The following is a 25927-nucleotide window of genomic DNA, read 5'->3' as shown; positions in this document are numbered from 1 at the left end:
AGTGATCTATTTCACTCTTCCAGTTAGCAGTGAATCTATTATTCTTTTACAAGCATATCTTCGGTATATTTTGTATCTTCTTATCTCGTATAGTTTGTGTATTTTCTTCTGAAGGGGTTTTAATCAATGATGTAATTATAGCTCTTTGTTGCTTGTGGGGGGAAAAGTTCATCTCCTCAGACGTAGACTATCAAAAAGAGAAGCAGTTTATTGTGAAGAGAACTGCCGAGATCTCATCAAACAGACAGTATCAGAGAGGTTTGCTTTTATTTTAAAAAACACACAAAACCCAGTGGGTGCATTAGTTTTCATTCCAACATTTACCAGCAAGGCCTTTATTTAAAACTCCATCTCTCTGCCTCTCCTCATGCTCTTCAATCTCAGCCCCCCCCCCTTTCTTGCACAGGTTAGGCCTTCCATTTGTCCCATTCCTGCCCCTGTACTTTCTGCCATGCTGCTCCCTATGTCTGGAACAGGATTACTGGTGAGGGTCTGTTGAGTCTGGAAACTGAGCTAAATGGTATGCACACTAAGCAAAGGGTGGTGAAAACAGCATCCCTGTGGTGAGTTCTTCCTCTCTCTGCTGTAACATTTAGAAGCCATCCCTATGTAATGCAGTAACATCGTATTGTAAGTTTTACCACCGCCACTGTCAGCCAATGGCATGAATCACAACTTCAAAAAAACAAAAACAAAACCTGTATTAAGACCTCCTGCCAAGCAATAAGAAAATCACACCACAGTCCTGCATCTGATCAGAAGTTCTCATCATCACTTGGCAAGGCAATACAGGCAACTAATTTAAATGCACACCATAGGATGTTACAATCTGGTTTATTTATCCCTTAGAAAAACTTATATACTGCCTTTAACATAGGTATCCAGGCAATGTGCAACACAGAACAAGATAAAGGTCTACCAGGCTTGCGTGTTCAATCATGGGCAGCTTACAACCTCCGGGAATGACGTCTCAACACCTTCAGGGAGATTTTGGCCACTCTTTTGACTTCCCGTGTGAAGAGGAACCTGAAGAAGGACCTCAGAAGAGGATTGCAGGGTCCACGTCAGTTCATAAAGGGAGAGGCATTGAGGTATTGGGGTCCTGAGCCACATAAAACTTTATAAGTCAAAGCCAGCACTTTAAATTGGGGCCAGAAACTAATTGGTAGCCAGTGCAGTTCAGACAGGATAGTTTAACTAAATACTTCACAGTAGTACTAATAGCAGCAGTAATAGATCTACCACTAATTAATACTGTCATACTTTTTCATGAGAAAAAATGGACATTGTCCCTTCCTGTCCACTACTGGTCCCATGGAGGAAGCAGCATGGAAGGTTGGTTGGTTACAGGACCAAGGAGAGCTCCTAATTAACAATTTGTTTCTGAGAGGTTCAGAAATGAAGACTACCAGTCTACCTCTGACCTCTTTTGGAGAACTGCCTTAAAGGGGCAGCTTATCCCACATTCCATGGCCATGACCGGCTCCTTGTGCTGTTGAACTACAAGTTAGTATGAGAGGCACATTGTTGCTTGAGCCCAGGGGAAGGTGGTTGTGAAAGTCTTCAGCTCCAGTGCTGTGACATCACTGCTTCCCAATGTTGGGATCACCAGCATCAGAATCAAAGCTAGGAGTAGGCATCTGAAAGTAGGATATTGAGCCAGCTCCAAGGACATGGAGATGCCAGCACTGGCACAAAGAAAGCTCACAGGTTCAGCCCACTCACAGAAGTGCCTGTTTGCTTGCCCAGAGCACAGACACCTGTTGTTTGCCATGCTAAGGCTTGTGCCCACTCCACTGTAGAATAGAAAGAGACAGAGAGTGTGTAGCTTGTTGGGTCAATGTTTCAGCTCACACTTAACTATGTAATTCACAAGCTGTGCCTTGCCTATGCATCAATCAGATCTGTGCATTAAAGAATTCGGTAGAAACAGAAATTCAGCAGTGAGGGTCAGGATAGGCAACAACATTGGCCTAATTTTTAACTATTATTATGATTATCATGATTATTCCTCCCTGTCACCCCTGCTTTGTGTAACATCCTGCCTGACGAAGCATTCTGGAAACTCAGAAGCTTCTGTGACATTCTGGTTAGTCCAAATAAAGGTTTTACCCAACTGTGGATTTTGGAGGTTCCCTCCCCTTGTGGACCAATACACTAGTTTTGTTTTGTTTTTTATGTTCCTGGTGGATTGTGCATCACACCATCATACATCCCCAGGAGCTACTGCAAGAGGCATTTTGACTTCAAGGTACCCATTTAGCTCAGAAAAGGAATAAATTACTTCATGTAGCAATTAATTATGGCAAGCTATTCTTGCTGACAAGAAGCTAGTGTGAAGACAGTAATCTCTACTCCCACTTACTCAAGAGGAAAGCATTATGTGATAAACCCTCTTTTCTGCCCACCACCATGTAGAGTAATAAAGGAGTAATAAAAGAAGGCTGAGGCAACCTTGTCAAATTAATCTTATAACATTCGTTTCTAGATTTTGTAATATGATTACAAGATCCACATTAAAAATATTGGCGTAAAGTGTTTAAAAAGTAGAGATGTGCCAGCATAGTTGCTGTACTAGGCTTAATACAGGATTTGTACTGATTTGCTGTACTAATATGTAGTATTTTCTTTGACTTTTGCAAATCTGCAAGACATAACTAGTGCTGGATTGCCTATTAGACAGAGAATGCTGGAGTGAGGCTTTACCAATATGAGATACTGCAAGTTTATTATTTGTTTGTTTGTTTGTTTGCTTGCTTGTTGGAATATTTATAGATCACCTCTCAAATAAAGTATCAGGGTATTATGCAACAAAATTTAAAGTACATAAGGCATAAAGCACCATACAAAGTGTTGCTATTTATGGACCCTCCGCAGGGCATACCAGGAGAGGTGGTCCCATAGGTACGAGGGTCCTAGGCCGCAAAGGACTTTTAGGGTCAAAACCAGCACCTTAAACCTGACCAGGAGCCAGTGCAGCTGGAAAAGCACTGGGTGAATGTGGTCCCACAGCCAGGAGCCTCACTGTGGCATTCTGTACCTGCTGGAGTTTCTGGGACAACTTCAAGGGCAGCCCCGTGTAGTGCGAGTTACAGTAGTCAAGCCTGGAGGTGACCATCACATGGATCACTGTGGCCAGATCAGGGCAGGTAAGGTAAGGTAAGGTAAGGGACCAAAGGTAAGAGTACAACCCCATCCAAAGCAGGCAGCTGGCCAATTTGTCAGACACAGGACCTACTCTCTCACAGTGACCCCCATCTTGCCAGGATTCAAGTTCAGTTTATTTTCCCTCATTCAGCCCACCATTGCACCCAGGCACCAGTCCAAGGCGTGCACAGCTTCTGCTGTTCTAGGTGTCAGTGAGAAATAGAACAAAGTGTGATCAACAGACTGGTGGCACCTTGCCCCAAAGTTCCTAATGACTGCTGCCAGTTGCTTTATGTAGATGTTAAATGGCATAGGGGACAAGATAATGCCCTGCGGCACCCTGTAGTGTAATTGCCTGGGACATTAGAAACACTCTCCCACCAGGGGTGAACCTTGGTAATGTGCAACCCTTGTTTCACTCTCAGACAAGGTCACCCACTAGGGTGACTAAAGCCAGACCCAGTCCCATCAGCTCTCAGCAACCTCTGGGCCACCCAAAAGAGCTCTGCCTGCTGGCTGCTGGAGGATAAAAGAGACTGTGAAATGAGCCTTCTTCGCTACTTGCACTGCCACATTATGTGCACTGACCTCCTCTCGATTGACTTCACTTGTGTCAGTTGCACTCTAGTCATTCATCTGGCTTGCTTCATATCCTGCAGCTGCCCAGAGTATCAAGGAGCCACTGGAGACAGTGCTCAAGTGTCGACCATCCATCTCACCTCACCATTCCATCGTGAGACTAGAGCATAGACAAAATCATCACCTTTCCCCTCTGAAAAGAACCCTAGAGCATTCAGGAATGTGTCATGTCCTATCAGTCTCTGGGGGCAGGCTATCCAAACACCACCCAAAGGCCTTCACTCTTGCAGGAGTGGGAGGGAAATTGTCACCACCTATCCAAAGGTCACCAGATAATGGTGTGACTGTGGCAAGGGAGTTCATTGCTTCATCCCTCAAATCACTTGAAGAAGACTGCATCAAGGGTATACCCTGTTTGATGTGTTGGACCAATGACCCTTTGAGAAAACCCCCCAATTTTCATGGGGGCATGAAGTCCCAAACCAGCCCAACAGCAGCATCCATATGGATTCTGGGGTCACCTAAAATTATCATCCTGTGGTGTTCCAATACCATGCCAGATACCATCTTGGCCAACTTGGTCAGGAAGGGCACTGGGCAGCAATGTGGTTGATATCCCCAATCTGTGTCTCTGGCTCAACACCAGGTGCAAACTTTTTAAGCCTGTTCGAGGATCAATAAGTTTTCTGGTCAGGGAGATGGTGCTTCTATAAAAAATGGCCAGACGGGTACTAAACCTTGGTGGACACTGCCGAATTAGGTAAACTTTTTCATCCACAATAAAATAAAATTGTGGATGAGAATATTGTTGTAGACTACTGATCTAGAATTAAGAAATCACACCACCAGACCACAGGGTTTGCCAGATTTGTATTTAAGGCCTCCTGGTAGATGAGAGGAAATGTGTATCTGAATTTGCTCCCTTCTTCTCTTGTTTATGGGAACAAAAGGATATAATTATTTCCAGGGAAGAAGCAAAACTGTAGCATTAAAAATGGCATTTCAAAGAGAGTGAGATCACCAGGTTCAGTGTCTGAACCTTAAGAACTTATCTCATTAGTTTTTTATAGTTACCATTTCCACTTAGGAGCTAGAAAATGAATTGAGTGGAACACATCTGCTAGTCCCAAAAAGCTGTGTTCCCAAATGCAATTTTTAAAATGTCTGGGAAAGTCTTGCTGAGCCACAGTGATCAGTACAGATGAGGACACTGATCTGCAGAGAGAAAGAGAATTTTGTATATGTGATGTATTTTTATTCTCTCCTACTGGGAAGACATGCAAGAGAATCACATAAATTAGTCTGCAGGATGCGTCTGTTCATTGTTTTGATTTTTCAATTGACCTAAATATATCTGGCATAAGGTAATACTCAGCTGCATTCAGAAAGGAAATAAATATTGCAGTGACTCTTATTTGATTGCATTCTTTAAAGAACTTTGCAGGGGGGAGGCAAACTGAGGCTAAATAAGAAACAGCATAATGTAGCATATAGCCATTTCAACAGATCTGATAGGATTCTTTTGACTGACTCTTGGGCCCTGTTCTATAGTAGGCAGTGTGCCCTGCATTGCCTCTCCTCACCCTACCCACTGCCGGGCCCCAACCTATCACCGTAACTTCAAACACCCCAGGCGTGTTTCTTTAAAATCATTTGTATGTGTGCATAAGGCACAGAATTAAAAAGAAACATTACAGTCTGGGGCCCATTATGTCCTCACCACCATCAGAGGAAATCTGATAAGGTAGAAAAAGGTACCTATTTGTATATCACTTGTTCTATTGAATTATATATGCTCAAATTCACCAAGAATCTCAAACATAAATTTGGAATATTACTACTTTAAGCATTGATGGGAACCCCCATTAAGTGCTGGGATTGTTTATGAGAGTGCCCAACTCATAATGCAGGTAGAAAGCATTTAGTTAAATTGGTTTTGTTTCCTTTTTTGTTCTCTTTCCATTCCATTGTTGTCCTCCATATTTCTTTCTTCTTGTGCTAGCCATGGAATTAAAGAGAATAAATGATTCTATGATTTTTTTATGATTAGGAAAAACTTTTATCATGTCCTTTTTCGTCTTTCATTGTATAAGACATAATAAGGAACTTAGCCTTTCTCCACAACCCTTTCACACCACATCTCTTTGGTCAGAAAAAGCTTTCTTTGATCCGAAAGAGTATTGTGAGAAATCAAGCAAGTTTCCTCTATGTTGTTGATTTTGGAGTAAATATTGTGCTACCTCGCCCAGGAAGCTTTGCCAGTGATATGAGAAGACACAAGAGAAGAAAAATGTTATAAGGCTAGGACTTACTGAAGACCATGAAAGATCACTCAGCTGTGCCAAGCACACGTTTCAACAGTCAGACTCCAGAGGTAGATTTGGGATGAGCTGGGGCAATGAAGCAGCATGCCTTATATTTTAAAATGTTCCCACCCCAGTAACATTTACATTTTTCTGACACATATTATGACACATTTTTGTATGTGAACACTTATTGCAATTGTATGTGAAGAGCACTGTGTTACGATTGAGCAAGAGGTAGCACTACTTCAGAGTGCATTCTATTCATGTGGCTTCTAGGTTTAGTACAAATGTCTTGGAAGACAATGGGTGTGGACCAGCCTAAGAATAAGCATTATAGTATTTGCACCTGGTAAAATGAGAGGACGCAGAATAGGGAAACCCTGTGAAAGCTGGTGTGTGAGAACTGAACACGTTGAAGGCAGTATCTGCCCCTCTTCAGGAATACAGTGCCAATGAGCAGAAGGTGGAAATAACAGCTTAAGTGTACCTTAAATCAGGAGCTCTGATTTAGGTGGAAGCTGTGTTCAGTAAGGCGCCAATACAGTGGTACCTCGGGTTAAGTACTGAATTCGTTCTGGAGGTCCGTTCTTAACCTGAAACTGCTCTTAACCTGAAGCACTGCTTTTAGCTAATGGGGCCTCCCGCTGCCGCCGGAGCACGATTTCTGTTCTCATCCTGAAGCAAAGTTCTTAACCCAAGGTACTATTTCTGGGTTATCGGAGTCTGTAACCTGAAGCGTCTGTAACCCAAGGTACCACTTATGATGAATAGAATTAGAAAGCCTCGTGTCATCTATACCAGGGTGTGTATTTCCTGTAATTTTGGACATCTGTAACACATTGGAACCATACAGTGGATCACTGTTCATCCTACTTCCAGACACAGATCCAGAAAGTCCGGGTGCAGGTCTATATATAACACAGGCATGGACCTTCAAACAAACTGGGCACAGTGTTTTTGTATGATGTCTGGCGAAAGACAGGCAGGATTCTCCTCCAGACGTGAACATCATTTCCCTGTTACCTCAACTTTTATTTGCACTCCGTGTGTGCAGCTGACCCACAGAGAACATGGAAGCCACCCAGCTGTAATGCACCCCCATGACCAAACAGTTTAGGACTGGGCTAGCGACGTCGATGGAGAATAAAACGGATTTAAAGGCTGAGCACCACCACGCTTTTATACATATGATCTCAAATATAAACGGCAGCTCTTCACTTTGTCCCTCACCCCCTTCCTCTCACGCACACGCTGCCGCGAGGCTCCGCAAAAGCAACTGCTCTGGCAAGGCGAGGAAGTGACTAAACACGAAGCAGCAGCACGCGTCGTCATCTTTGTTCTGACAGGGAGGACATGACAGGCGGCAGAGCGAGAGATCCGGTCTCTCCCAGCGCCCCCTCCCCCGATCATCATCATCATCAAGTGTCAGTGACGGAAATCGGTCGCCTCTCCCTCCTCCGTGGTCTCTGTCTGTAAATGCCGGCCCTCTGAGGGAACGCCGTGTGCATTGGCTTGTGTGAACTGCCTTCTAACCCCTTCAGGCCCACCTCCCGCTCCTCCCTAAGACGGCCCATCGCTCAGGCACGTCGAAGTGTCGTCTCTCGTGCTGTCATTTCAATCGCAGACGCCGCTCGGAAGGGCGAACGGCCGCCGCTCGGGGTTTTCTCTGCGGTCTCCTCGAGGGTGCATGTTTCGCGCTCGCGAGCTGACAAACGGTGACCTCCGCCTCCTTTGGCAGTTGGGTCTTCTAACCGCCCCCTCCCCCCCCCAAATCCTCCTCTACACACCCCTCGCCTTTCCCAGCCTGAAGTGAGTCAACGGCCAGAGCGACCCGCGCGGGCGCCAGACGACCCCCTGCCCGCAGTTTGTGGTGTGGGGGTGGCCCAATGGAGCGGGGGGGGGGGAAGGCGGGGACGTGCAAGTGAGGTGGAAGAGGAGGGGCAAAAGCGCCTTAGCCTCCCCCCCCCACCTCTCCCCAGGGAGACGCTCGTGGCAAAGTCAACGACCCGGAGCCCGCCGGGCCTCATCAAACGCCTCAGCCCGACCCACATACGTCATGGAAACAAGCACGTCAGGCAACTCCGACCAATAGCGGGAGGTCGGGGGGGCGGAGAAAGCGGCACGCACCGCCCCTTCAGGCGCCAGTGCCAATCGGAGGCTCCGCCTTTTCTCTCCCCCGCCTGCCCCCCCCACCCGTGAAGGCGCCGCGCCTTCAGACCCCCGCCTCTTCCTCCAACCCAAGCGAGACCCTGTCACGTGACGGGGACCGGGGAGAGAGTGTGAGTGTGTGTGTGAGGGGGGGTCGGGCCGGTTCGGAACCTGGTGGCTACCGGAACCTGGGGAGGAGGGCTCGCCTGAGGAGAAGCGGGCGAACGGACTAGTAAGTGGCCGACCCTCGCGGTGGAGAGCGAGCGAGCAGCGGAGAGGGAGAGCGAGCCGGGCCGCCTGTGGCTGGGAGGCGGCGAAGGCAGCGGCTCCCTCCCGCGCGGCATATGGCTCGGCGAAGGGAGCCGAGCGCTGCCCGCACGCCTGCCTGCCGCTGACTAGCGAGGGCGAGGCGCTGCTGGGGAGCTACCGCGGAGGGCGGGGCAGGGCGCCCGGCTCCCTCCTCCTCCTCCTCCTCCCCCTCCTCCCTCCTTCCTTCCCTCCCTCGCTCCGGCTGCCGCCGCTGCCTCCACCTCCTCTCTCCCTCCCTCCCTCTCTCCCTCCGTCCCCTCCCGGTCTCAGGCGGGCTTGGCTGGGGCTCGCGCGCTCTGGGGCGGGGTGGGGGGACCCTGTGCAGCAGGCAGGCACTGGAGGTGGAGGCGGCGGCGGCGGCGGCGCTGGCCGCGTGTGGGGCTTGGCGGCGGCGGCGCGGCGGACCCTGAGGTAAGAGGCGGAAGGGTGGGCAGCGTGCGGCGGGCAGCCCGAAGAGAGGACGCGGCGAGGGCGTCGGACGGGGCACCTCCGGAGGCGCAGGTGGCGAGGCGCCGCGGAGCAGCGCAGGCCAGGCGGGCTGGGGGATTAGCCTGCCGGAAGGAGGCGGCCGCGGGGTGGGGGTGAGGGGCAGGAGACCTGGGCCCTGCCCGCGCCCCTCCTTCCCACGGGGAGCCCACGCCGGCCGCCTCGAAGCCAGGCGCGGCGTGACCTTGAGGGCAGCCCGGGAGCAGCGCCTCCGGCCGGCCGGCCGCCCGCCACCTTCTTGCCGGGCCGGCAGCTGGGCGAGGGAAGGGGAGAGAGGTCTCCCCTCATGCCCCTCCGGTTGGTCAGCGTTCATCTCCCCGTCCGCCGACGCGCGGCGGCGGCGGCGGCTGCTCTTTAGAATGGGCCGCCGGGCGCCCGTTAGGTGAAGGTGCTTCTTGGTCTCCGGTTTGCTCTGCCGGGCTAAGTAGCCGGGATTACGCCGCCGCCAATGCACGGCATTATCATCCTCGGCAGCCTTGAGCTTCTATTTACCCGCCCTGCGGGGCGCCCAGCCGCCCGGCCAGCCTCTCTCCTCTTGGGGAAGGGAGTCGGGAGCCGGAGGCTGGCGACTCCTTGCTTTCAAGTCAGGGGTTGTGGTTGGGCATAGAGCGGAATGTCAGGCTTCTCTCTCTCCCTGCACAAGCCCCTCTGTGGTTTATCACGACGTTAAAGTGATTTACTAATGGCTTAGTTGCATGTGTCGCTTATGAACATTTTGGAAGCGCCCTCGAATGCCGCGTGGGTCGGCGAGGCTGACCAAACCAGCCTCCCCGGGGCAAGCGTCTGTATGTGAGGAAGGTGGCGTTAGGATTTATCCCATTTCATCGAAAGTTGTCATGACCCTGTCATCTCCGCCAAGTGGTATGCCTAAGCTTTGGATGTGACCACCACGTGAGTTTATGAAGATGCCTTCACGGTGCCAGTAGTGGGATGAGGTGTGGGATTGAGGGGGAAGATTGCTGCGTGTACTTCATAGGAAGAAAGCGCTGCCTGTTTGCCACACTACTACCTGCCCAAAGGGAACTTAGATGGGTGACCAGGAATATCTTCACATTCATCTTCCAGACAGCTGGCACGTATACTTCCTGGATGTAAAAAGTTGGATATAGTTGGAGGAAAAACTTTTGTGAGCAACTTACCTGGAAACTAACTGATAAACGTTTGGAGTATCTGACCTTGTTGCCAATTTGTACCTACTGTAACCACTCCTAATGTAGAAGACTATGCTGGCAAAGATCCAGTTTCATTAAAACAAGGTAGGAGGTTCCTGGTTGAAGTACCTATCTCTTCTTGGTCTGCAGATTTGATTAAATTCTGTTGTAAGAGTCTTGAATAATGCCATTTTTCCTTGTGCTATACTTATCCCCCACCCCTTTGAGATGTTTAAGATAACTGAACTGCTTTGCTCGCATTCTACGAATACAAGTATAGGAACTTGTAGGAAGTATTTGCTGATTCACAGAGTAGTATGCCTTGCCTTTTATCATTGTAAATCAAGCTTAGGTTGCTCATCCATTTAAGAGTTGGTGGCTGAGACTGGGAGCCTGCAAGTCCCTGGTTGAAAATTTATCTCTGCCATTAATTCACTTGTTGCCCTTAAAACATGCCTCTATTATTGTTGTCTCAGCCTACCCCCTGCCAAAGATATATGAAGTATGTGAGGTTAATAATTCTTGAGCATTTTCCAAAAGAAACAGAAATGTAAAATATTACTATGCCATAATCTTCCTCAGTGTGGTTCCCTTCAGATACTGCTGGACTACAATCCCCATCATCTCTGACCATTGGCTATGCTGACTGAGGCTGATGAGAGTTACTGTTGGATGAAATTCATAGGCCAACACATTGCGGAAGGCAGCCATAGAAACTGGGGATAGATATGACACTCACGTAGTATATGTATACAACCAAATGCAGATCCTTTGGCAATGAGAACAAAGCCAAGGGTGTCAAAAGGCACAGTGTAAGGGTTTAGCATCACTATGTAGAATTTACAAGAGATACCATAGGAATACTAGAAATACACACTTAGTGTCCATACCCAATGTAGTCTCTTGGTCTTTTGTCTCCTGGTCAAAACACACACCCCTATTGGCAGTTGATCTTAAATACTAATATTTAGTATTTTTCTTATATTAATGCAAGTTTAGTATGAAGAAATAATCACACATGAAATAAGTACCTTTCAGTACCTTATGGTCCTTAACATTTTAGAACTTCAGTTCCAATTGTAGAAGTCTACATGATCATCAGATCGGAAGTGACAGTATTTATGGCGTAGTGGATGCAAATAGAAAAATGAGTTGAAATAAAAGATGGATCAAACTGTTTCTGAATTAGGTGTTGATCTATTTGTAAAACAGTTTCTTGTGTGGATTGATGCAGGGGTAGCAAATCTATCACCTAGATGGCTGTATTTATGGAGAAAGAGGAGCATAGCTATGTGTGTTGATGCTCTGATTGTGACAAGGGGAGCATTTCATATTATTGATTAGCAGTGCCCCTTCTAATATTATAGTACTACTTTTTCTTAATAAGCTTACTGAGTTTATATAACATTGAGTATTGGGGTCCCTCAGTTGTCTAAAGGAGACTGGGCTTGATGAATCAGTAATCTAACTTGGCATAATGCAGCTTCCTAAGTTTCTACAACATATATTTCCAATATGAAACCCCATGACTGCTTCTGGTTAGCATGAACTCACTATCTTTCATCTGTCAAAGTTTAAAACTCAGAATTAGCAAGGTGCATGGTGTGTTTCAAAAATGACACACAGGCTACATGATATCTATACTTATCATCTCTATAGTTATTTCTGGGCAGTACCATTGGTGTTGCAAATACACAATAACGATAATAGTGAATATTTGTACTAAAATGTGTGTTACCTTGCAAGTTGTATTTCTATTAAAATCAAGCCAGAGGGAAGCAGATGCCTTTGCATTTTGCCTCTACTTAATGGCTGTGTTCCACAGACTATAACTGCAACTGAATACGCTGAAATCCCATCCTTGTGTATTGCGAAATTAAGTAATAGCATGCAGTCATTGGTTGTTGGGTTTGTAAATATAGATTATTTTAGGTGATCTGTTCTGAAATGGTTGTAGCAACCTCATTTATAAATGTTTCACAGGTGACAACTTGAGTACTGTGGCTCATTCCGAATGGTTTTTGACATGAGATTAAAAACAGATCTGTTCACAATGAATTTAAATTCTATTTTTTGAAGGAAAAACTTCTAGATTTATCTGTTGTGTTCAGCAATATTTCTTTTGAAATACTTTACTCATGATACAGTTAGTCTTGGCGTGAAGATAGCATGTGGTAAATCTTGTAAGGTTCTAAAAACCAGCAAAAGTGACTCTCATGAAGATTTAAACACTTTATTATTGGGCACACATGTTGGTAGGTTATTGTCCAACTGCCTCGGGATCCAGTTTCTAATAAAGGCAAGAAACAGTGTTTCTTCTTGGATAGTTGGTAGTGACTGGACTATATATTTTAGGTGCGTAGTGCAAAAGATTAACCCTGTACATATGAAAATACTTGTTTAATGGTTTAGTTTGCTTGTTGATAAGGCATGCTGTCCCTTATCCTTTGCATAATAAACCTATATATATAAACACACACACACACACGTGTGTGTGTGTGTGTTTTGCAGGTTGTAATGGAGAATTTTCCTTAAAATGTAAATATTTTGTATGCTAAGAAAAATGGTTTCATTTTACCTTGAACACTGGAGTTTATGGGCATACACACCTTATACAACTGGTGATGGTAGTAGAAAGTACTTGCTATCTATGTATGTTTGGATCTTGCAAATTGGGTCATAATTCTATGTATGGTTACCTTGCAGTAAGTGCTATTGAATTACATTAGGAATTACTTCTGAGTGAGCATGCGTAGGGTTGCACTGTTGTGTAGTTTCTATCTAGGGAGGAGGCAGCTTATCTAGCAGCAAAGACCACCATCATGCTACATATTATAAGTAGAAAAGCTGTAGCTCTTATATTTCATGTAACTTCCATTTATCAGAGCTAATGAATACCTTGTATCTAATCTGAACTTCATATTAAAATGGTGTGTGTGTATCTGTCTGTCTGTCTGTCTGTCTCAGTCAGCCATTTTGGATGCTGGCAAGGTACTGGATGCTGGATCATGGTAATAATAGTTGGCAGATCTTGTAGTCCAGAAGAATGGGTCTAACGTTTAATCAAGTAGAAGCATAGGTTTGGGGTACTTTTAGAGTATAAGGCAACTTAAGGTACCGGTCATGGGCCTATAACGCTTTAAACATGGTTGGGAGCTAGATAGTTTTCCCCAATGTACATAATAACCTCTCATGTTATGTGCTCTGCACTCTTATGGAAGCCTTTCTGAACTAAATTTAAATGGGTATACAGATACACATTTGTGGATCTCATTCATTTGGTACCTAGTTATGCGAACGTCTTGCCTGTTCGTTCCTGATGTTGTAAATATAATCTCAAATATACCATAAAATTGAAAAGCAGAAGTTGACAGGCCTTGCAATAGAAATGCAAATACCTTCGGAGTTGCTAACTCTGCCTTTTAAGTTTTGAAGCAACACTTAGCAACTCCCTCCTTCACTTAACAGGATTCTTTCTCTTTCTCCCAGCTGCCTTTCTCTTTTCTTTTTAGTTGTACCTCATGTTGCCCCACTTCTTCTGTAGAGCTGCTGCCCATACCTTTGCTTCATTTCTAAGTATAGAAAACATATTCTGTGGCTGACTGCACATATACTCTCTTGTACTCCAGGATTTAAAGTGCTAGGAGTAGTTCTTCACAGTGATGGAGCAGTGTGCAGTTTTCAGCAAGCAGGTGAGTGGGGAATTGCATGGCTGCACTAGGTGCTTTCATGCTAGGCATAAATTCCTATCTCCAAACTTCTGGTCAAGTGTTCAAGCAAGTAGATGTTCATATACGTTACCATGTCCATGTGGCGTAATATACCAACTGTCCAGGAAAACTCACGTCATACATCTGTCCCCAGGAAACCTTTTGAGTCATAGATCAGACCCCCATCTCCATTTGTGATACACCTGATGCTTCAGAGTAGGAAGAGACAACCCAAAGCACTGAGGGCTATTTTCATTTTTGTTAAAAGAGGGCTGCACAGCTATTTTAATTTCAGAACAGTCTGTGTCTGAATACAATTCAGTCTGCCAATCTTTTGCACATAACACATTCTATCTGTACTCTTACCTATTAAAACATTCTCTCCCTATATTTCTCTCTCCACACATTGGAGCATGCACACTTTTCTCAAAAGTCTGTTGCCATCTCCTTATATTTCCTTTCCACCTGGGGTCTCTGTGCCTCTACCTCTAATCCTTCTTTTTTCTTTGCACTCTGTGGCGCTCTCATGTTTCCATACCAGCAGGTTTTTCTGCACACCCTTTCTGTTTTCCTCTTTTTCTACCGCAAAGTCTATCTGCACCTGCATCTTTTAACATTTACTCTTTTTTTTGTTCACTCCTTAATGTGCTACTCTGAGAGCTTGCTACTCATTTTTCTTTCTTGTACATCTACATCCTTGTTTATATCTGTGTACTACCATTGGTTTCTTCACTCACATATTTAAATCTATCTTTTGTAGGGTTGCCAACCCATGCTGGCCTGTTTTTCAGCCTTGAACAGCAGCTTCTGCAGAATCTAGTGCACTAGGCTGAATACCATTACAGCATGCAAATAAACAATGGCACCTAATAGTATCTGCCTTTAAAGGCGCAGCTAGCCTGAGCAGTTGAAGAGCTAGCAACCCTCCTTTCCCAGAATGGCAGATTAGACTTCCAGCAGTTCATGTGGTGAGATCTTCATATAACAGGTAGAGCACATGGTTAAATTGATTGGTTGAAACACAATGGGAAAACTAATGCCAACTCTATTGAAAACTCTGAGCTTGGAGAAACACAAAACATAACTGAAGTGTGTCAATATGACACTGAAGCCTGGCTCACAAATAAGACTGCAAACAATGAGTTTTAGAATCTCTCTGACAGTCTGGGGCTGTACATATCCAAGGAGTGGGACATAGTTGGTTTGCATGATGTACGTTAGGCAGGTTTTACACTGAAACGTGTCCCCACACCCTTCCTGAGAAAGAGGAAAGGCTTGGAGAGTAGATCTTGCTTGGGGCCTGTGGGTCTTAATGTATCAGATAAGAATATTAAAACCTTTTTTCTCAGATCTGACAATCTTGACGTGGAGTTGTTTTGAGACGTCACAAAAATGTTATACTTAAAGTCTTCTCTGATAATCCAACTATCCATTTGTGTCCAGTTAATAACTATTGAACCTGCCCTTTTCCATTTTCTCTAGTCTTTGAGGCCCTCCCAAGTCATACTGAGTTATTTCCTGCTTCAGTGTGTCAACTGACTGTTCAACCATGATTTTCAGGTAGCCTTTGGCGAGTTTCTGTCTAATGCTCTTTTTCTACTGGAAAGCATCATGGAACAAAGCATATTTTGTCAGTATGTTGCATTTTCCTTTCAAAAGATTCCAAAGATCCAGAGACTGATGACAGATCCCTTCAGTCTGAAGAAAGTACAGTAGGACCTCATTTTGCGACTGGGATGTGTTCTGGAGCCCTGGTCGCTAGCCGAAAAGGATGCTGGACAAAGCACACACACACAGAGTGAATTGCGCTTCTGCCATGCACGAAGTGCGATTTAGCACTTCTGCACATGCGCAAGTGGTGAACCCGGAAGTAACACGTTCTGGTACTTCTGGGTATGCCGTGGATGTTCAATGGAACGGGCACTTGACGAGGCAGATGCTAGATGAGGTACCACTGTATCTTTCTGCAGACATCCACAGAACTTTTATTTTGCATGATAGCCAGCCACTATTTGTGGTTGTCCTGGTGCCTGTCAAACATTTGACATCAGCAGAGGCTTGTTGAAAGGGAGAGGCATTTTATGTGGCCATCATGCTAAACTACAGAAGGCATATGCAATTTTTTACTGCTTTTTGCAAAAGCGCACCACAAACACTCCTGCTTTCCACTATGTTTCTGCAGTTCATGGGTGGTGAAGGCAGAGGTGATCTTTGTTAAAGAAGTGAGTTGAACCTTTGATCTTGCCATCTAATCCCTTACATTTTGTATTTTTCTTTAATAAGGTTACAATAAGCACCTTTTCAGCTTTAGCACCTCCATGTTAGAATACTTGTCAGTGGCCTGGTTAGCATATCACATTAAATCAGTGTTTCCCAAACGTGGGTCGCCAGTTGTTTTTGGACTACAGTTCCCATCATTCTTGACCACTGGTCTTGCTATCTAGAGATGATGGGAGTTGTAGTCCAAAAACAGCTGAAGACCCAAGTTTGGGAAACACTCCATTAAATCATAATTGGATGCTTTCCTTTAGGAAAATGCTATTTTATTCAAAGTATTTTGAAGACAGATGAATTCTGTTGGCTATATATGCCTGCACATCTTAAATTGTAGATGGTTAAAGTTTTTTGTGCTGGATTTTGTAATCAGGCTTGGTACTAAGGTTGGTTTTGTGTTGACTGCTACCTGAAAGGTGCTTCAGTGACCATAGTACACACACCTGCTATCGGCATTCTGGCTATTAAGTGGTGCCAGAAATACATTATTAAAAACAGTGGGTTTTTCCTTGTTAGCAAATTTATTCATACTTCATCTATTGACAAGTTCATGACCAACTATGATTGCTTTAATCAGGTTAACTGCCGTATACTATACATTTGAGAAAGCTGACATTTGGCCATATGTACATTTAAAATACTCAGGTTCCCATTCCAGTTTATAGCTTACTACTCCAGGGTCAGAGACAATATACCTCTGCATACCAGTTGCTGGGAACACAGTGGGGGGGGGGAAAGTACTATTGCACTTGGGTTCTGCTTGTGGATTTCCCATAGGCATCTGGTTGGCCACTGTGAGAACAGGTTGCTGGACCAGATGGGCCTTGGGCTTAATCCATTTAATAGTCAGAATTTCTACATGCGTACATGTATCAGTTATCATTTCTATCTCAATGTTCTCATGTATAGAAAGGAATGCCTCTGTATTGTATTTCTTGTACAGTATTTATAGATGATTGTAGTTAAGTTGTATACAACATGTTTAAATAGAATAAAGATGGCGCTGTTACTTTCCTTGCAATTGTAATTTTTGTTTGTTTAAGAATGCTGTTTGTTATGCAGTCATTCTTTAAAATCTGCTGACTGATTAATTGGAGGTACCTTTTTAATTTAATTGAACAACTATTTAAGGTTGTAGTACAATTTATACTGATTTGAGGTGATATGTTTGTCTCTGACATCAGGGCCACTTAACACCTGCAAATCCTTTCATAACTGTTTTGTCTCTGACTTGTAGCTTAGTGTGTGAATTACTTCTATTGAATTACTTTTATTGAAAAATAGTGTTTGCGGTGATAAGGGAACACTTCAGCATGCATTGCTTGATGTTGCAGTAATAGTAATGTACATGCATGTGTTTCTTGCCCTTAATCTCTTTCAGTCTTTAAAATGGCTTTTCTAAAATCAGACTAGTGTAGTCTGAGGAAAGAGCGTAGAATACCTGGGTAGGCATCAAATCCTGCTCCAGTGTATTATCGTAGCACACCTGTGAGTGATTTAAAACCTCTGGTCGAATCCTTATGTACTTTGTTTGAATCTTGGTTGAATAGCAACTTTTTGGGGTACAGGATGTGGCTGCTGTAAGAAATGGAAGTAGAAAAGTGTGTGTATTTGCAGCCATAGCTCATCAGTAGCAGTTTAAACTGGATGGCTGTACCTTAGGGGTAGAAGTTTTCCTCTTGTCAGTACAAACATTTAAATAATTTGGGCTCTTTTTGACTCAAAAAGCTGTGGTTTAGAAGTGGTTTGGAGAAAGGAAAACTACCTTTCATGTTGAATGGATAAATTAAAGCATTATGGAAAGTTTCTGTGTTTGAGAGGTTGGTTATCTTTATAAACTTTGGGTAGGATACAAGTATTTTAATTGAAGGCTGCTTCCCTTTTAAAAGCAAGCAATCCCCTTCCTCTTTATAGCACAAAACACTCCCACCCCCCATTGCTATGCCCAGTGTATCACTAGTTCCCTCTGCCCCTTTCATTCCTACTTTCCTCAATACTACAATAGATGGGTAGCCTTGTAAATTGCTCAAATATTGCCTGTTGTGTTAGAGTGTTTTTAATAAGTTATGTCATAAAGCAAAATAATTTTTCTAGCTGGAGATCTGCACTTTGTAGTGGCATAATGTGATGGAAAAGATAGGTGTAAAACCTGCCTGCTCACCAATTCAAGAGGAGTCTTCTGTTACATGCATTACTTAGGTGTAGGCGATCCCTTCCCTGTACAGTAGCACCTTGGCTTACATTACCCTTGGTAATGTAAAGTTTGGGTTGTGAAAGCGACAAACCCAGAAGTGTTTCACTGTGCGTGCATGCGCAGAAGCGGTCCCTCCAGTTGCGGAAACTTTGGGATCTGACTGGAACTCTGGAACGGATCCTGTCTGCAACCGGAGGTACCACTGTACTAGGTCGATAAACATGTTTAAAAGCCAACATCTTTTTTTAATGGCAGTTAAGTTTGCGGGTGGCGCTGTGGGTTAAACCACAGAGCCTAGGACTTAGCGATCAGAAGGTAAGCGGTTCAAATCCCAGTGATGGGGTGAGCTCCCGTTGCTTGGACCCAGCTCCTGCTAACCTAGCAGTTCGAAAGCACGTCAAAGTGCAAGTAGTTAAATAGGTACCGCTCTGGCAGGAAGGTAAACAACGTTTCCGTGCGCTGCTCTGATTTGCCAGAAGCGGCTTAGTCATGCTGGCCACATGACCTGGAAACTGTACGCCGGCTCCCTTGGCCAATAAAGGGAGATGAGCGCCACAACCCCAGAGTTGGCCACGACTGGACCTAATGGTCAGAGGTCCCTTTACCTTTAAGTTTGCTCTGAGGCCGTTAGCGTAAGAAATGTGGTGTGTTTATTTCATTTTAAACAAAACTCCTTGTCTGTGTATCACTGATAGCTACAAATAGTTAATTTCACAGCTAACCTGGGCTCATAGCGTGTCTTGCGGTTCTAAAGTGGTGCTTTAAATTCTTGACCATTATTGGATAGTTATGTAATGGTCAAATGACTAACCTGAACTTCAGGCCTTCTGTCTTGAAGCTCACTGCCCACTGAACCTCCTTGCTGTAGTTCCAGTGTTCGTCACACTGGTTTCCAGCCTTAAAACTACCTGCTCTGCACACCTGTCTCTGCCTCTACTGCCAACAGCAAGCATGTCTCTGGTCTGTAGGCCTAGTGTGAAATCTTTCTCTCAAGTGTAACTATATCTTTCCATATGGAAACTGCACTGTTCATAAATACTTTTCTCCTGGCAAGTTTTTCCTAAGCTTCCGGATGTTTGCAAACATTCCATGTCATCACAGTACTCCTTTAATAGTCGGGAAGGGGTAATGGACAGCAACTGGTTTTAGTATATTATGGCTGTGTTTTAGAACCTGCTTCAGTAGTACAAATAGTGCTTAAATCAATATAGTAATTGCAATCTTAGGAAATGGAGACAAATGATGCCATCTAGTGAGACCTCATGTTTTCAGCTGAAGTCAGTAACTAGACTGTTTAATACTGGTATTCTGACATGAAACAACATTCATTCCTACAGACTTGCTTGTTGCAGGCAAATCTGCTTTTAGTAACTTTAATATTTAGGTTGTGTGTGTGTGTGTGTGACATCTCAAATGTAGAAGCACTTTTGAGTGTAATCTTCAGATTATTAAACAGTGGAACTTTTTAAACTTTTGTACATGCACCAGTGATGTTGCTAAGTTAATGCAATAATTTTTTCCTTCTGATACTTAAGTAGGTGGGGAAACTGATTTATACAGCGCTGTGCAGGTGACGCTGTGGTCTAAACAACTGAGCCTCTTGGGCTTGCTGATCGGAAGGTTGGCAGTTCGAATTTGCACAACAGGGTGGGCTCCAGTTGCTCTTTTCCAGCTTCTGTGAACCTAGCTGTTCGAAAGTCTACCCGTGCAAGTAGATAAATAAGTGCCGCTATGGCGGAAAGGTAAATGGTTTTCCATGTGCTCAGGCACTCGTCACGATGTCCCGTTGCGCCAGAAGCAGTTTAGTCGTGCTAGCCACATGACCCGGAAAGCTGTCTGCAGGCAAACACCAGCTCCCTCGGCTGAAGTGAGATGAGCACTGCACCCCATGGTTGCCTTTGACTGAACCTAACCGTCTAGGGGTCATTTACCTTATTTTACCTTATACTAGGATATTTGCACAGGAGTCTCTAGCTTTATTTCATCTTGACATTTTTTTCACTCAGAAACTGAAATATTTTGGTTGGTTTTTTGCTAGTTCTGTATACAGGTACAATTGGAATCACAGGAACCTGTGTACTCAAAATACTTGCACAGAAGTTGGTAGCTGGCTGCAGTTCTTCACACCCCCTTGAATACTACTATGGAGATTTTCCTGGTCTTGTGTGTGGCTTTGAGGGAATGTAGGGCAGCCTTCCCAAACTGGTAACCTTCAGATGTTTTGGATTATAGCCTCCATCAGTCCCAGAGGAAAAACCCTGAATTGCACATAATTGTGTTGACTTGGAGTTCCCAAATTGTGACTTTTTGCTTAAAGTTAATGAAACATTTTAAAATGCAGCCTTTGACATTGCTGAAGTTTCATAGTAGTATGAAGGGATAGAAAATAAGCAAAGAAATGAGAAATGGATTAGTACTTTCTCGTGGTTACTGATTCACACGCAAAGAAGTAGAATAAGTAAGTAGCTAGGAAATAAGCCCTAGCGATATTTATCTATGAGGGGTTTTTTTTTTTTGGGGGGGGTTATGTCTGTAAATTAAGCACAGGGGTCCAATCCCAAGCACACCTGCCTTTCCTGAAGGAAAGATGAAGTGGGGAGAATGCATTGCTGGGCATTGATCATAAGTGCCTTTAGGCAGGGACTGACTTTGTGGTTTGGACCTGTATCACCAAGGCTGTTTGGGCACTTGCCAAACTAACTCCAGCATTTCATGTTTTGTAATTAATAGGTGGTTGTTGTTTAGTTTTTATTTAGTTCTGCGACTTCAGTGCTGAGACTGAGGCTTGCTTCTCTCATTGTGCTCACCAGTCAGCAGAGTCACACTCACTTTGCTGAATGTGGCAAGCAGTTTTCTTGATGCATGACATGTGCTCATTTCACATGACAGATACATTGGTGTCCTTCAGTTTTATTATGAATTGAAATATATTGTACATGTAACAACAGTTGTAACAATAGTTCCCATACAAATTAAAACAAACAAATGTAGTGTTAAACATTCCATTTTCTATACATGTCATCTGTTATAAGAAATCTGCTTAAAAGCTTTCTGTCAAGTAAACCGTGTGTGTGTATTATAAAAGTCATTTCGTTATCCCAACCTTTATTTTCAAAAATATACTAAACTGACTCTGATCCTTCAGTTTTCTAGCATTTACAGTGTATTTCAACTTAACTGCTGTGTGAATGAAAAACACAGATAACTGGTTGTATGGTTTAAGCCCAAATACAACATTTAAAATGTTTTAAGACTTTCTTGCTCATCCTTTTAAGGCATTTAATGGGGTTTTCACAAACCATTGTTCTAATTTATCTATAGGGTGGTTTTGATTTTGTATTACCAGTCTTTGATCCATATTAGACAATAGCTTCTCAAATAGTGTAAAGCATGAATACGTTTTAAAAAAACATAGACAGAAATGCCCTATTCTGTTCTGCTAATTCAGAGGTGTGGAATCTTTTTTGCCTGGTGGGCCAGATCTTTTTCTCTTTTTTTTAAATAATTTTTATTAGAGTTTCAAAAAAAGAAAATATATACAGAAGAAAAAAAAGAAAAAGAAAATAACAATAAAAATAAAACCATATGTACAACAAATCATTTTCCTTTTGGACTTCCATCAGCGTTGCTGACATCATTCATAGTTAACCTTTTAATACACATTCCATCTTTTTTGTTCCTATTGCCAGTTATTCCATCCTTCCTCATAATCTCTACTAAACAATATTTATTGATATTTTACAAAGCCTCTTTAAATCCCACTAGCGTTATTTTTGCCCCATAATTATTTTCCAAATAACACACAAATTTCTCCCAGTCCTTTATAAATTTCTGGTCCTTAGTATATCTGATTTTCCCTGTCAATTTATCCAATTCAGCATATTCTATCAGTTTTGTTCTCCACTCTTCCACCGTTGGAACTCCTTCCTGCTTCCACTTCTGGGCTAACACAATTCTGGCAGCTGTCACCGCGTACTGGAAAAGTCTACAGTCCTTTCTTTTGACATCCTTCCCTACAATACCTAATAGAAATGCTTCTGGTTTTTTCACGAAAGTATATTTTAGCATCTTTTTCATCTCGTTATATATCTCTTCCCAAAAGCTTTTAACTTTCTTACACTCCCACCACTGATGGAAGAAAGTCCCTTCTTTATATCTACATTTCCAGCACTTGTTGTCCACCTTATAGATCTTTGCCAATTTGGCAGGTGACAGGTACCATCTGTAGAGCATTTTCATCATGTTTTCCCTCAGTGAAATGCAAGCCGTAAATTTAATGTTCTCTTTCCACAACCTTTCCCAATCCTCTAGTTGGATGTTATAGCCTAGGTCCCTTGCCCATTGTACCATCACCGCTTTCACTTCCTCATCCTTCATATGCCACTCCAGTAGTATTTTATACATTTTTGACAGGATTTTATGTTCGTTATCTATTATCTCTTTTTGGTAAGTTGACTCTTTTTCTACGTAATTTCTTTCCTTCAACTCCTTTTTAAACATTTCGTTTATCTGAAAGTAATGCAGCCAATCGTGTGTTAACTCCTTAACTTGATCATAGGGTTTTAATTTCCACTTCCCTCCTTCCTTGGTAACCATTTCTCCATAGTTTCCCTATTTCCCTCTCATATTAACTTTTTTTACAGACATCATTTCTAACGGGGATAACCAGTGCGGGATTTTTGGTTCCAATATGTTTTTGTATCTGTTCCATACCTCTATTAGAGCGCCTCTAAAAATATGATTCGTAAATCCTTTATCTGCCTTCTTTTTGTCACTCCACAAATACATATGCCACCCGGCTTTGTTGTTGAACCCTTCAAGATCTAATAATTCCTTATTCTCCAACTTTACCCATTCTTTAATCCAGCACAGACATGCTGCCTCATAATAAAGTTTCATGTCTGGTAGGGCGAAGCCACCTCTTTCTTTTGTGTCTGTTAGTAATTTAAATTTAATCCTGGGCTTCTTCCCTTCCCATACATATCTTGAAATCGCCCTTTGCCACTCTTTAAATATTTTTGTGTCTTTAATTATGGGTATAGTTTGGAATAGGAATAGCAACTTAGGAAGAACCATCATTTTTACCATCGATATTCTTCCCCAGAATGATAATTTCATTCTGGTCCAACTCTCTAAATCTCTTTTTATGCCTTTCCATACTGGGATATAGTTAAGTTGATATAAATCTATGTTCCTATCGGAAAGCCATATTCCTAAGTATTTAATCTTTTTCACAACCTCAATTTCCGTTCTTTGTTGTAATAATTTGATCTTATCGCCATCCATATTTTTTACTATCAATTTAGTCTTTTTCTTATTCAGCCTAAATCCTGCCATTTTTCCGAATTGTTCCATCTCCTCTAATATCTCTTTTATACTTTCTATGGGTTCTTCCACCGTCAAAACCACGTCATCCGCGAAGGCCTTGATTTTGTATTCATTTACTCCTAATGTCACCCCTTTAATTTGGCTATTTTGTCTAATTGCATTTAGAAGGACTTCCAAAACTACAATGAATAGTAGAGGCGAAAGTGGGCAGCCCTGCCTTGTACCTTTACATATCTTTATTTCTTCTGTGATAGAGTTGTTTACTATCAATCTTGCTTTCTGGTCCGTATATATTGCTTCAATGCCATTAAAAAAGTCTTGACCCACCTCCATAAGCTCCAAGTTCTTCAACATAAATTCCCAAACCACATTATCGAAGGCTTTCTCCGCATCTACGAATATTAGGCTTGCTGGTTTATCGCATCTATCAGATAGATATTCAATAACGTTCACTATGCTTCTTATATTATTTCTTATTTGTCTGCCGGGTAGAAAGCCTTCTTGATCTTTATGTATGATCTTTACTAGTATCTTTTTTAATCTCTTAGCTAGAATTCCTGCGAAAATCTTATAGTCTATATTTAATAACGAGATGGGTCTATAGTTCTTGACTTGTGTGAGGTCCGAATCTTGTTTTGGTATTATTGTAATAAATGCGTCTTTCCATGTTCCAGGGATATCTTTTTCTTTTAAGATATTGTTCATTACTTTAATCAACGGAACCATTAATATGTCTTTCATTTCTTTGTAGTAGCTGCAAGTGAATCCGTCCGGTCCTGGTGCTTTCCCTCTTTTTAACTCTTTTATAACTTCTTCTACCTCTTCCTTGCATATTGGTGCATTCAGCTGTTCTTTTTGATCTACCGGGATCTTCCTTACCATTTTTTCTTTCAAGTATCTTTCTATTTTTCTTTTGTTATTTCTATCTTTATTTCTGTATAGTTGCTTATAAAAGTCCGTAAATGCTCTCCTAATTTCCTTCGGTTCTGATGTTTCTTCTCCATTCAACTCAATTTTATGAATTGTGTTTTGTTCTTTTTTTTTCTTAACCTGCCAGGCGAGCCATTTTCCTGATTTATTGGCGAACTCGAAGTTTATCTGTCTTAATCTTTTCACGTTCCATTCAACCTCTTTATTAACTAACATTGCAAATTGGGTTTGGAGAATCTTTATTTCCTGTTTTATCTTCACGTTGTTGGGTTTTTTAATCAACTTTTGTTCATTGTTCATAATCTGTCTCAGAATCTCTTTTGTCGCTCTTTCTTTGTTGTTCCTTTTCCATACATTCTGTTGGATGCAGAGGCCCCTCATCACTGCCTTACTCGCGTCCCACACCACACTCGTTTTTGTCCCTTTATCCATATTATTCATGAAGAATTCAGTTAGATTTCTTTGTACTTTTTCAACAAACTTTTGGTCGTTCCATAAATTGTCGTTTAGTCTCCACCTAAAAGATCGTTCTTCCAAACTTTTTAACTCCATTACTATTGGATTGTGATCGGAGATCACCCTCGCTTGTATTTCAATTCTTTGTATTCTTGGGGTTAACTCGTTCGAGACCCATATTTGATCTATTCTTGAGAAAGATTGGTTTGGTTCTGAGTGATGGGTAAACTGCTTCTCCAATGGGTGTCTGAGCCTCCACATATCTACCAGATTACAGTTCTTCGTCATCATAAAGAAAGTTTTGGGTAGTTTCCCTTCTTTATTCATCGTTTTTCTTAATCTATCCATTTCTATTGAAGTCACACCATTCATATCTCCCATTAGTATAATTTTTTGGTCCATATACTCAAATAACTTCTCTTCGAGCGATCTAAAAAATTCTGTCTTGTTCCCATTTGGTGCGTAGATCCCTACAATTATTAGTTTTTCCCTTTGCCAATTAATTTGGACCGCAATGATTCTCCCTTCTTCATCTTTAAATAATTGGTGTGATTCGATTTTGTTTTGAATATATAGAACAACGCCTCTTTTTTTCTCTTTATCCGAAGATATAAATTCGTTCCCTAATCTTTTATTGATCAGAATTTTCCTATGCTTTCTTGCCACGTGCGTTTCTTGCAAGCATATGATGTCCAACTTTTTCTTTTTCAAGATATGTTCAATTCCGTTTCGTTTCTTCTTATCGTTCATTCCATTGATGTTCCAGTTCCATAATTTTAGCGTCATTCTTTTAGCTGTTTGGATTTGAGTTTACTTTAAAGTTTTTCTGTCCTTTCTCCTTCTTCCTCTTCCTCCTCTTCTTCTAATTCTCTCCCGGTCAATTCTTCTTCTCCTTCTGATGTAGAGTCT

The 25927-nt window shown here is 42.7% G+C and overlaps 1 protein-coding gene across 15 annotated transcripts in view; it reads left to right on the top strand.

Annotated features, from left to right (window-relative positions):
• The first annotated feature begins 8235 nt into the window (after positions 1–8235).
• Positions 8236–25927, top strand: part of ATP2B1 (ATPase plasma membrane Ca2+ transporting 1) — a 72738-nt gene continuing 55046 nt past the window's right edge. For 5 of the 15 annotated variants that reach the window (XM_082240953.1, XM_082240952.1, XM_082240951.1 and 2 more), the window contains exon 1: positions 8267–8412. The gene's annotated coding sequence lies outside the window, so the exon portion shown is untranslated. Of the gene's footprint in view, positions 8413–8713; positions 8901–9937; positions 10232–25927 lie in introns of those variants that run through there. The other 10 variants (XM_082240960.1, XM_082240958.1, XM_082240956.1 and 7 more) reach the window with 8 other exon arrangements.

The sequence above is a fragment of the Podarcis vaucheri genome (genome assembly GCF_965113315.1).
Source record: "Podarcis vaucheri genome assembly, chromosome: 10".
NCBI lineage: Eukaryota > Metazoa > Chordata > Lepidosauria > Squamata > Lacertidae > Podarcis > Podarcis vaucheri.
The sequence above is the reverse complement of the archived record's forward strand: the minus strand, read 5'-3'. Positions and strand labels throughout refer to the sequence as shown.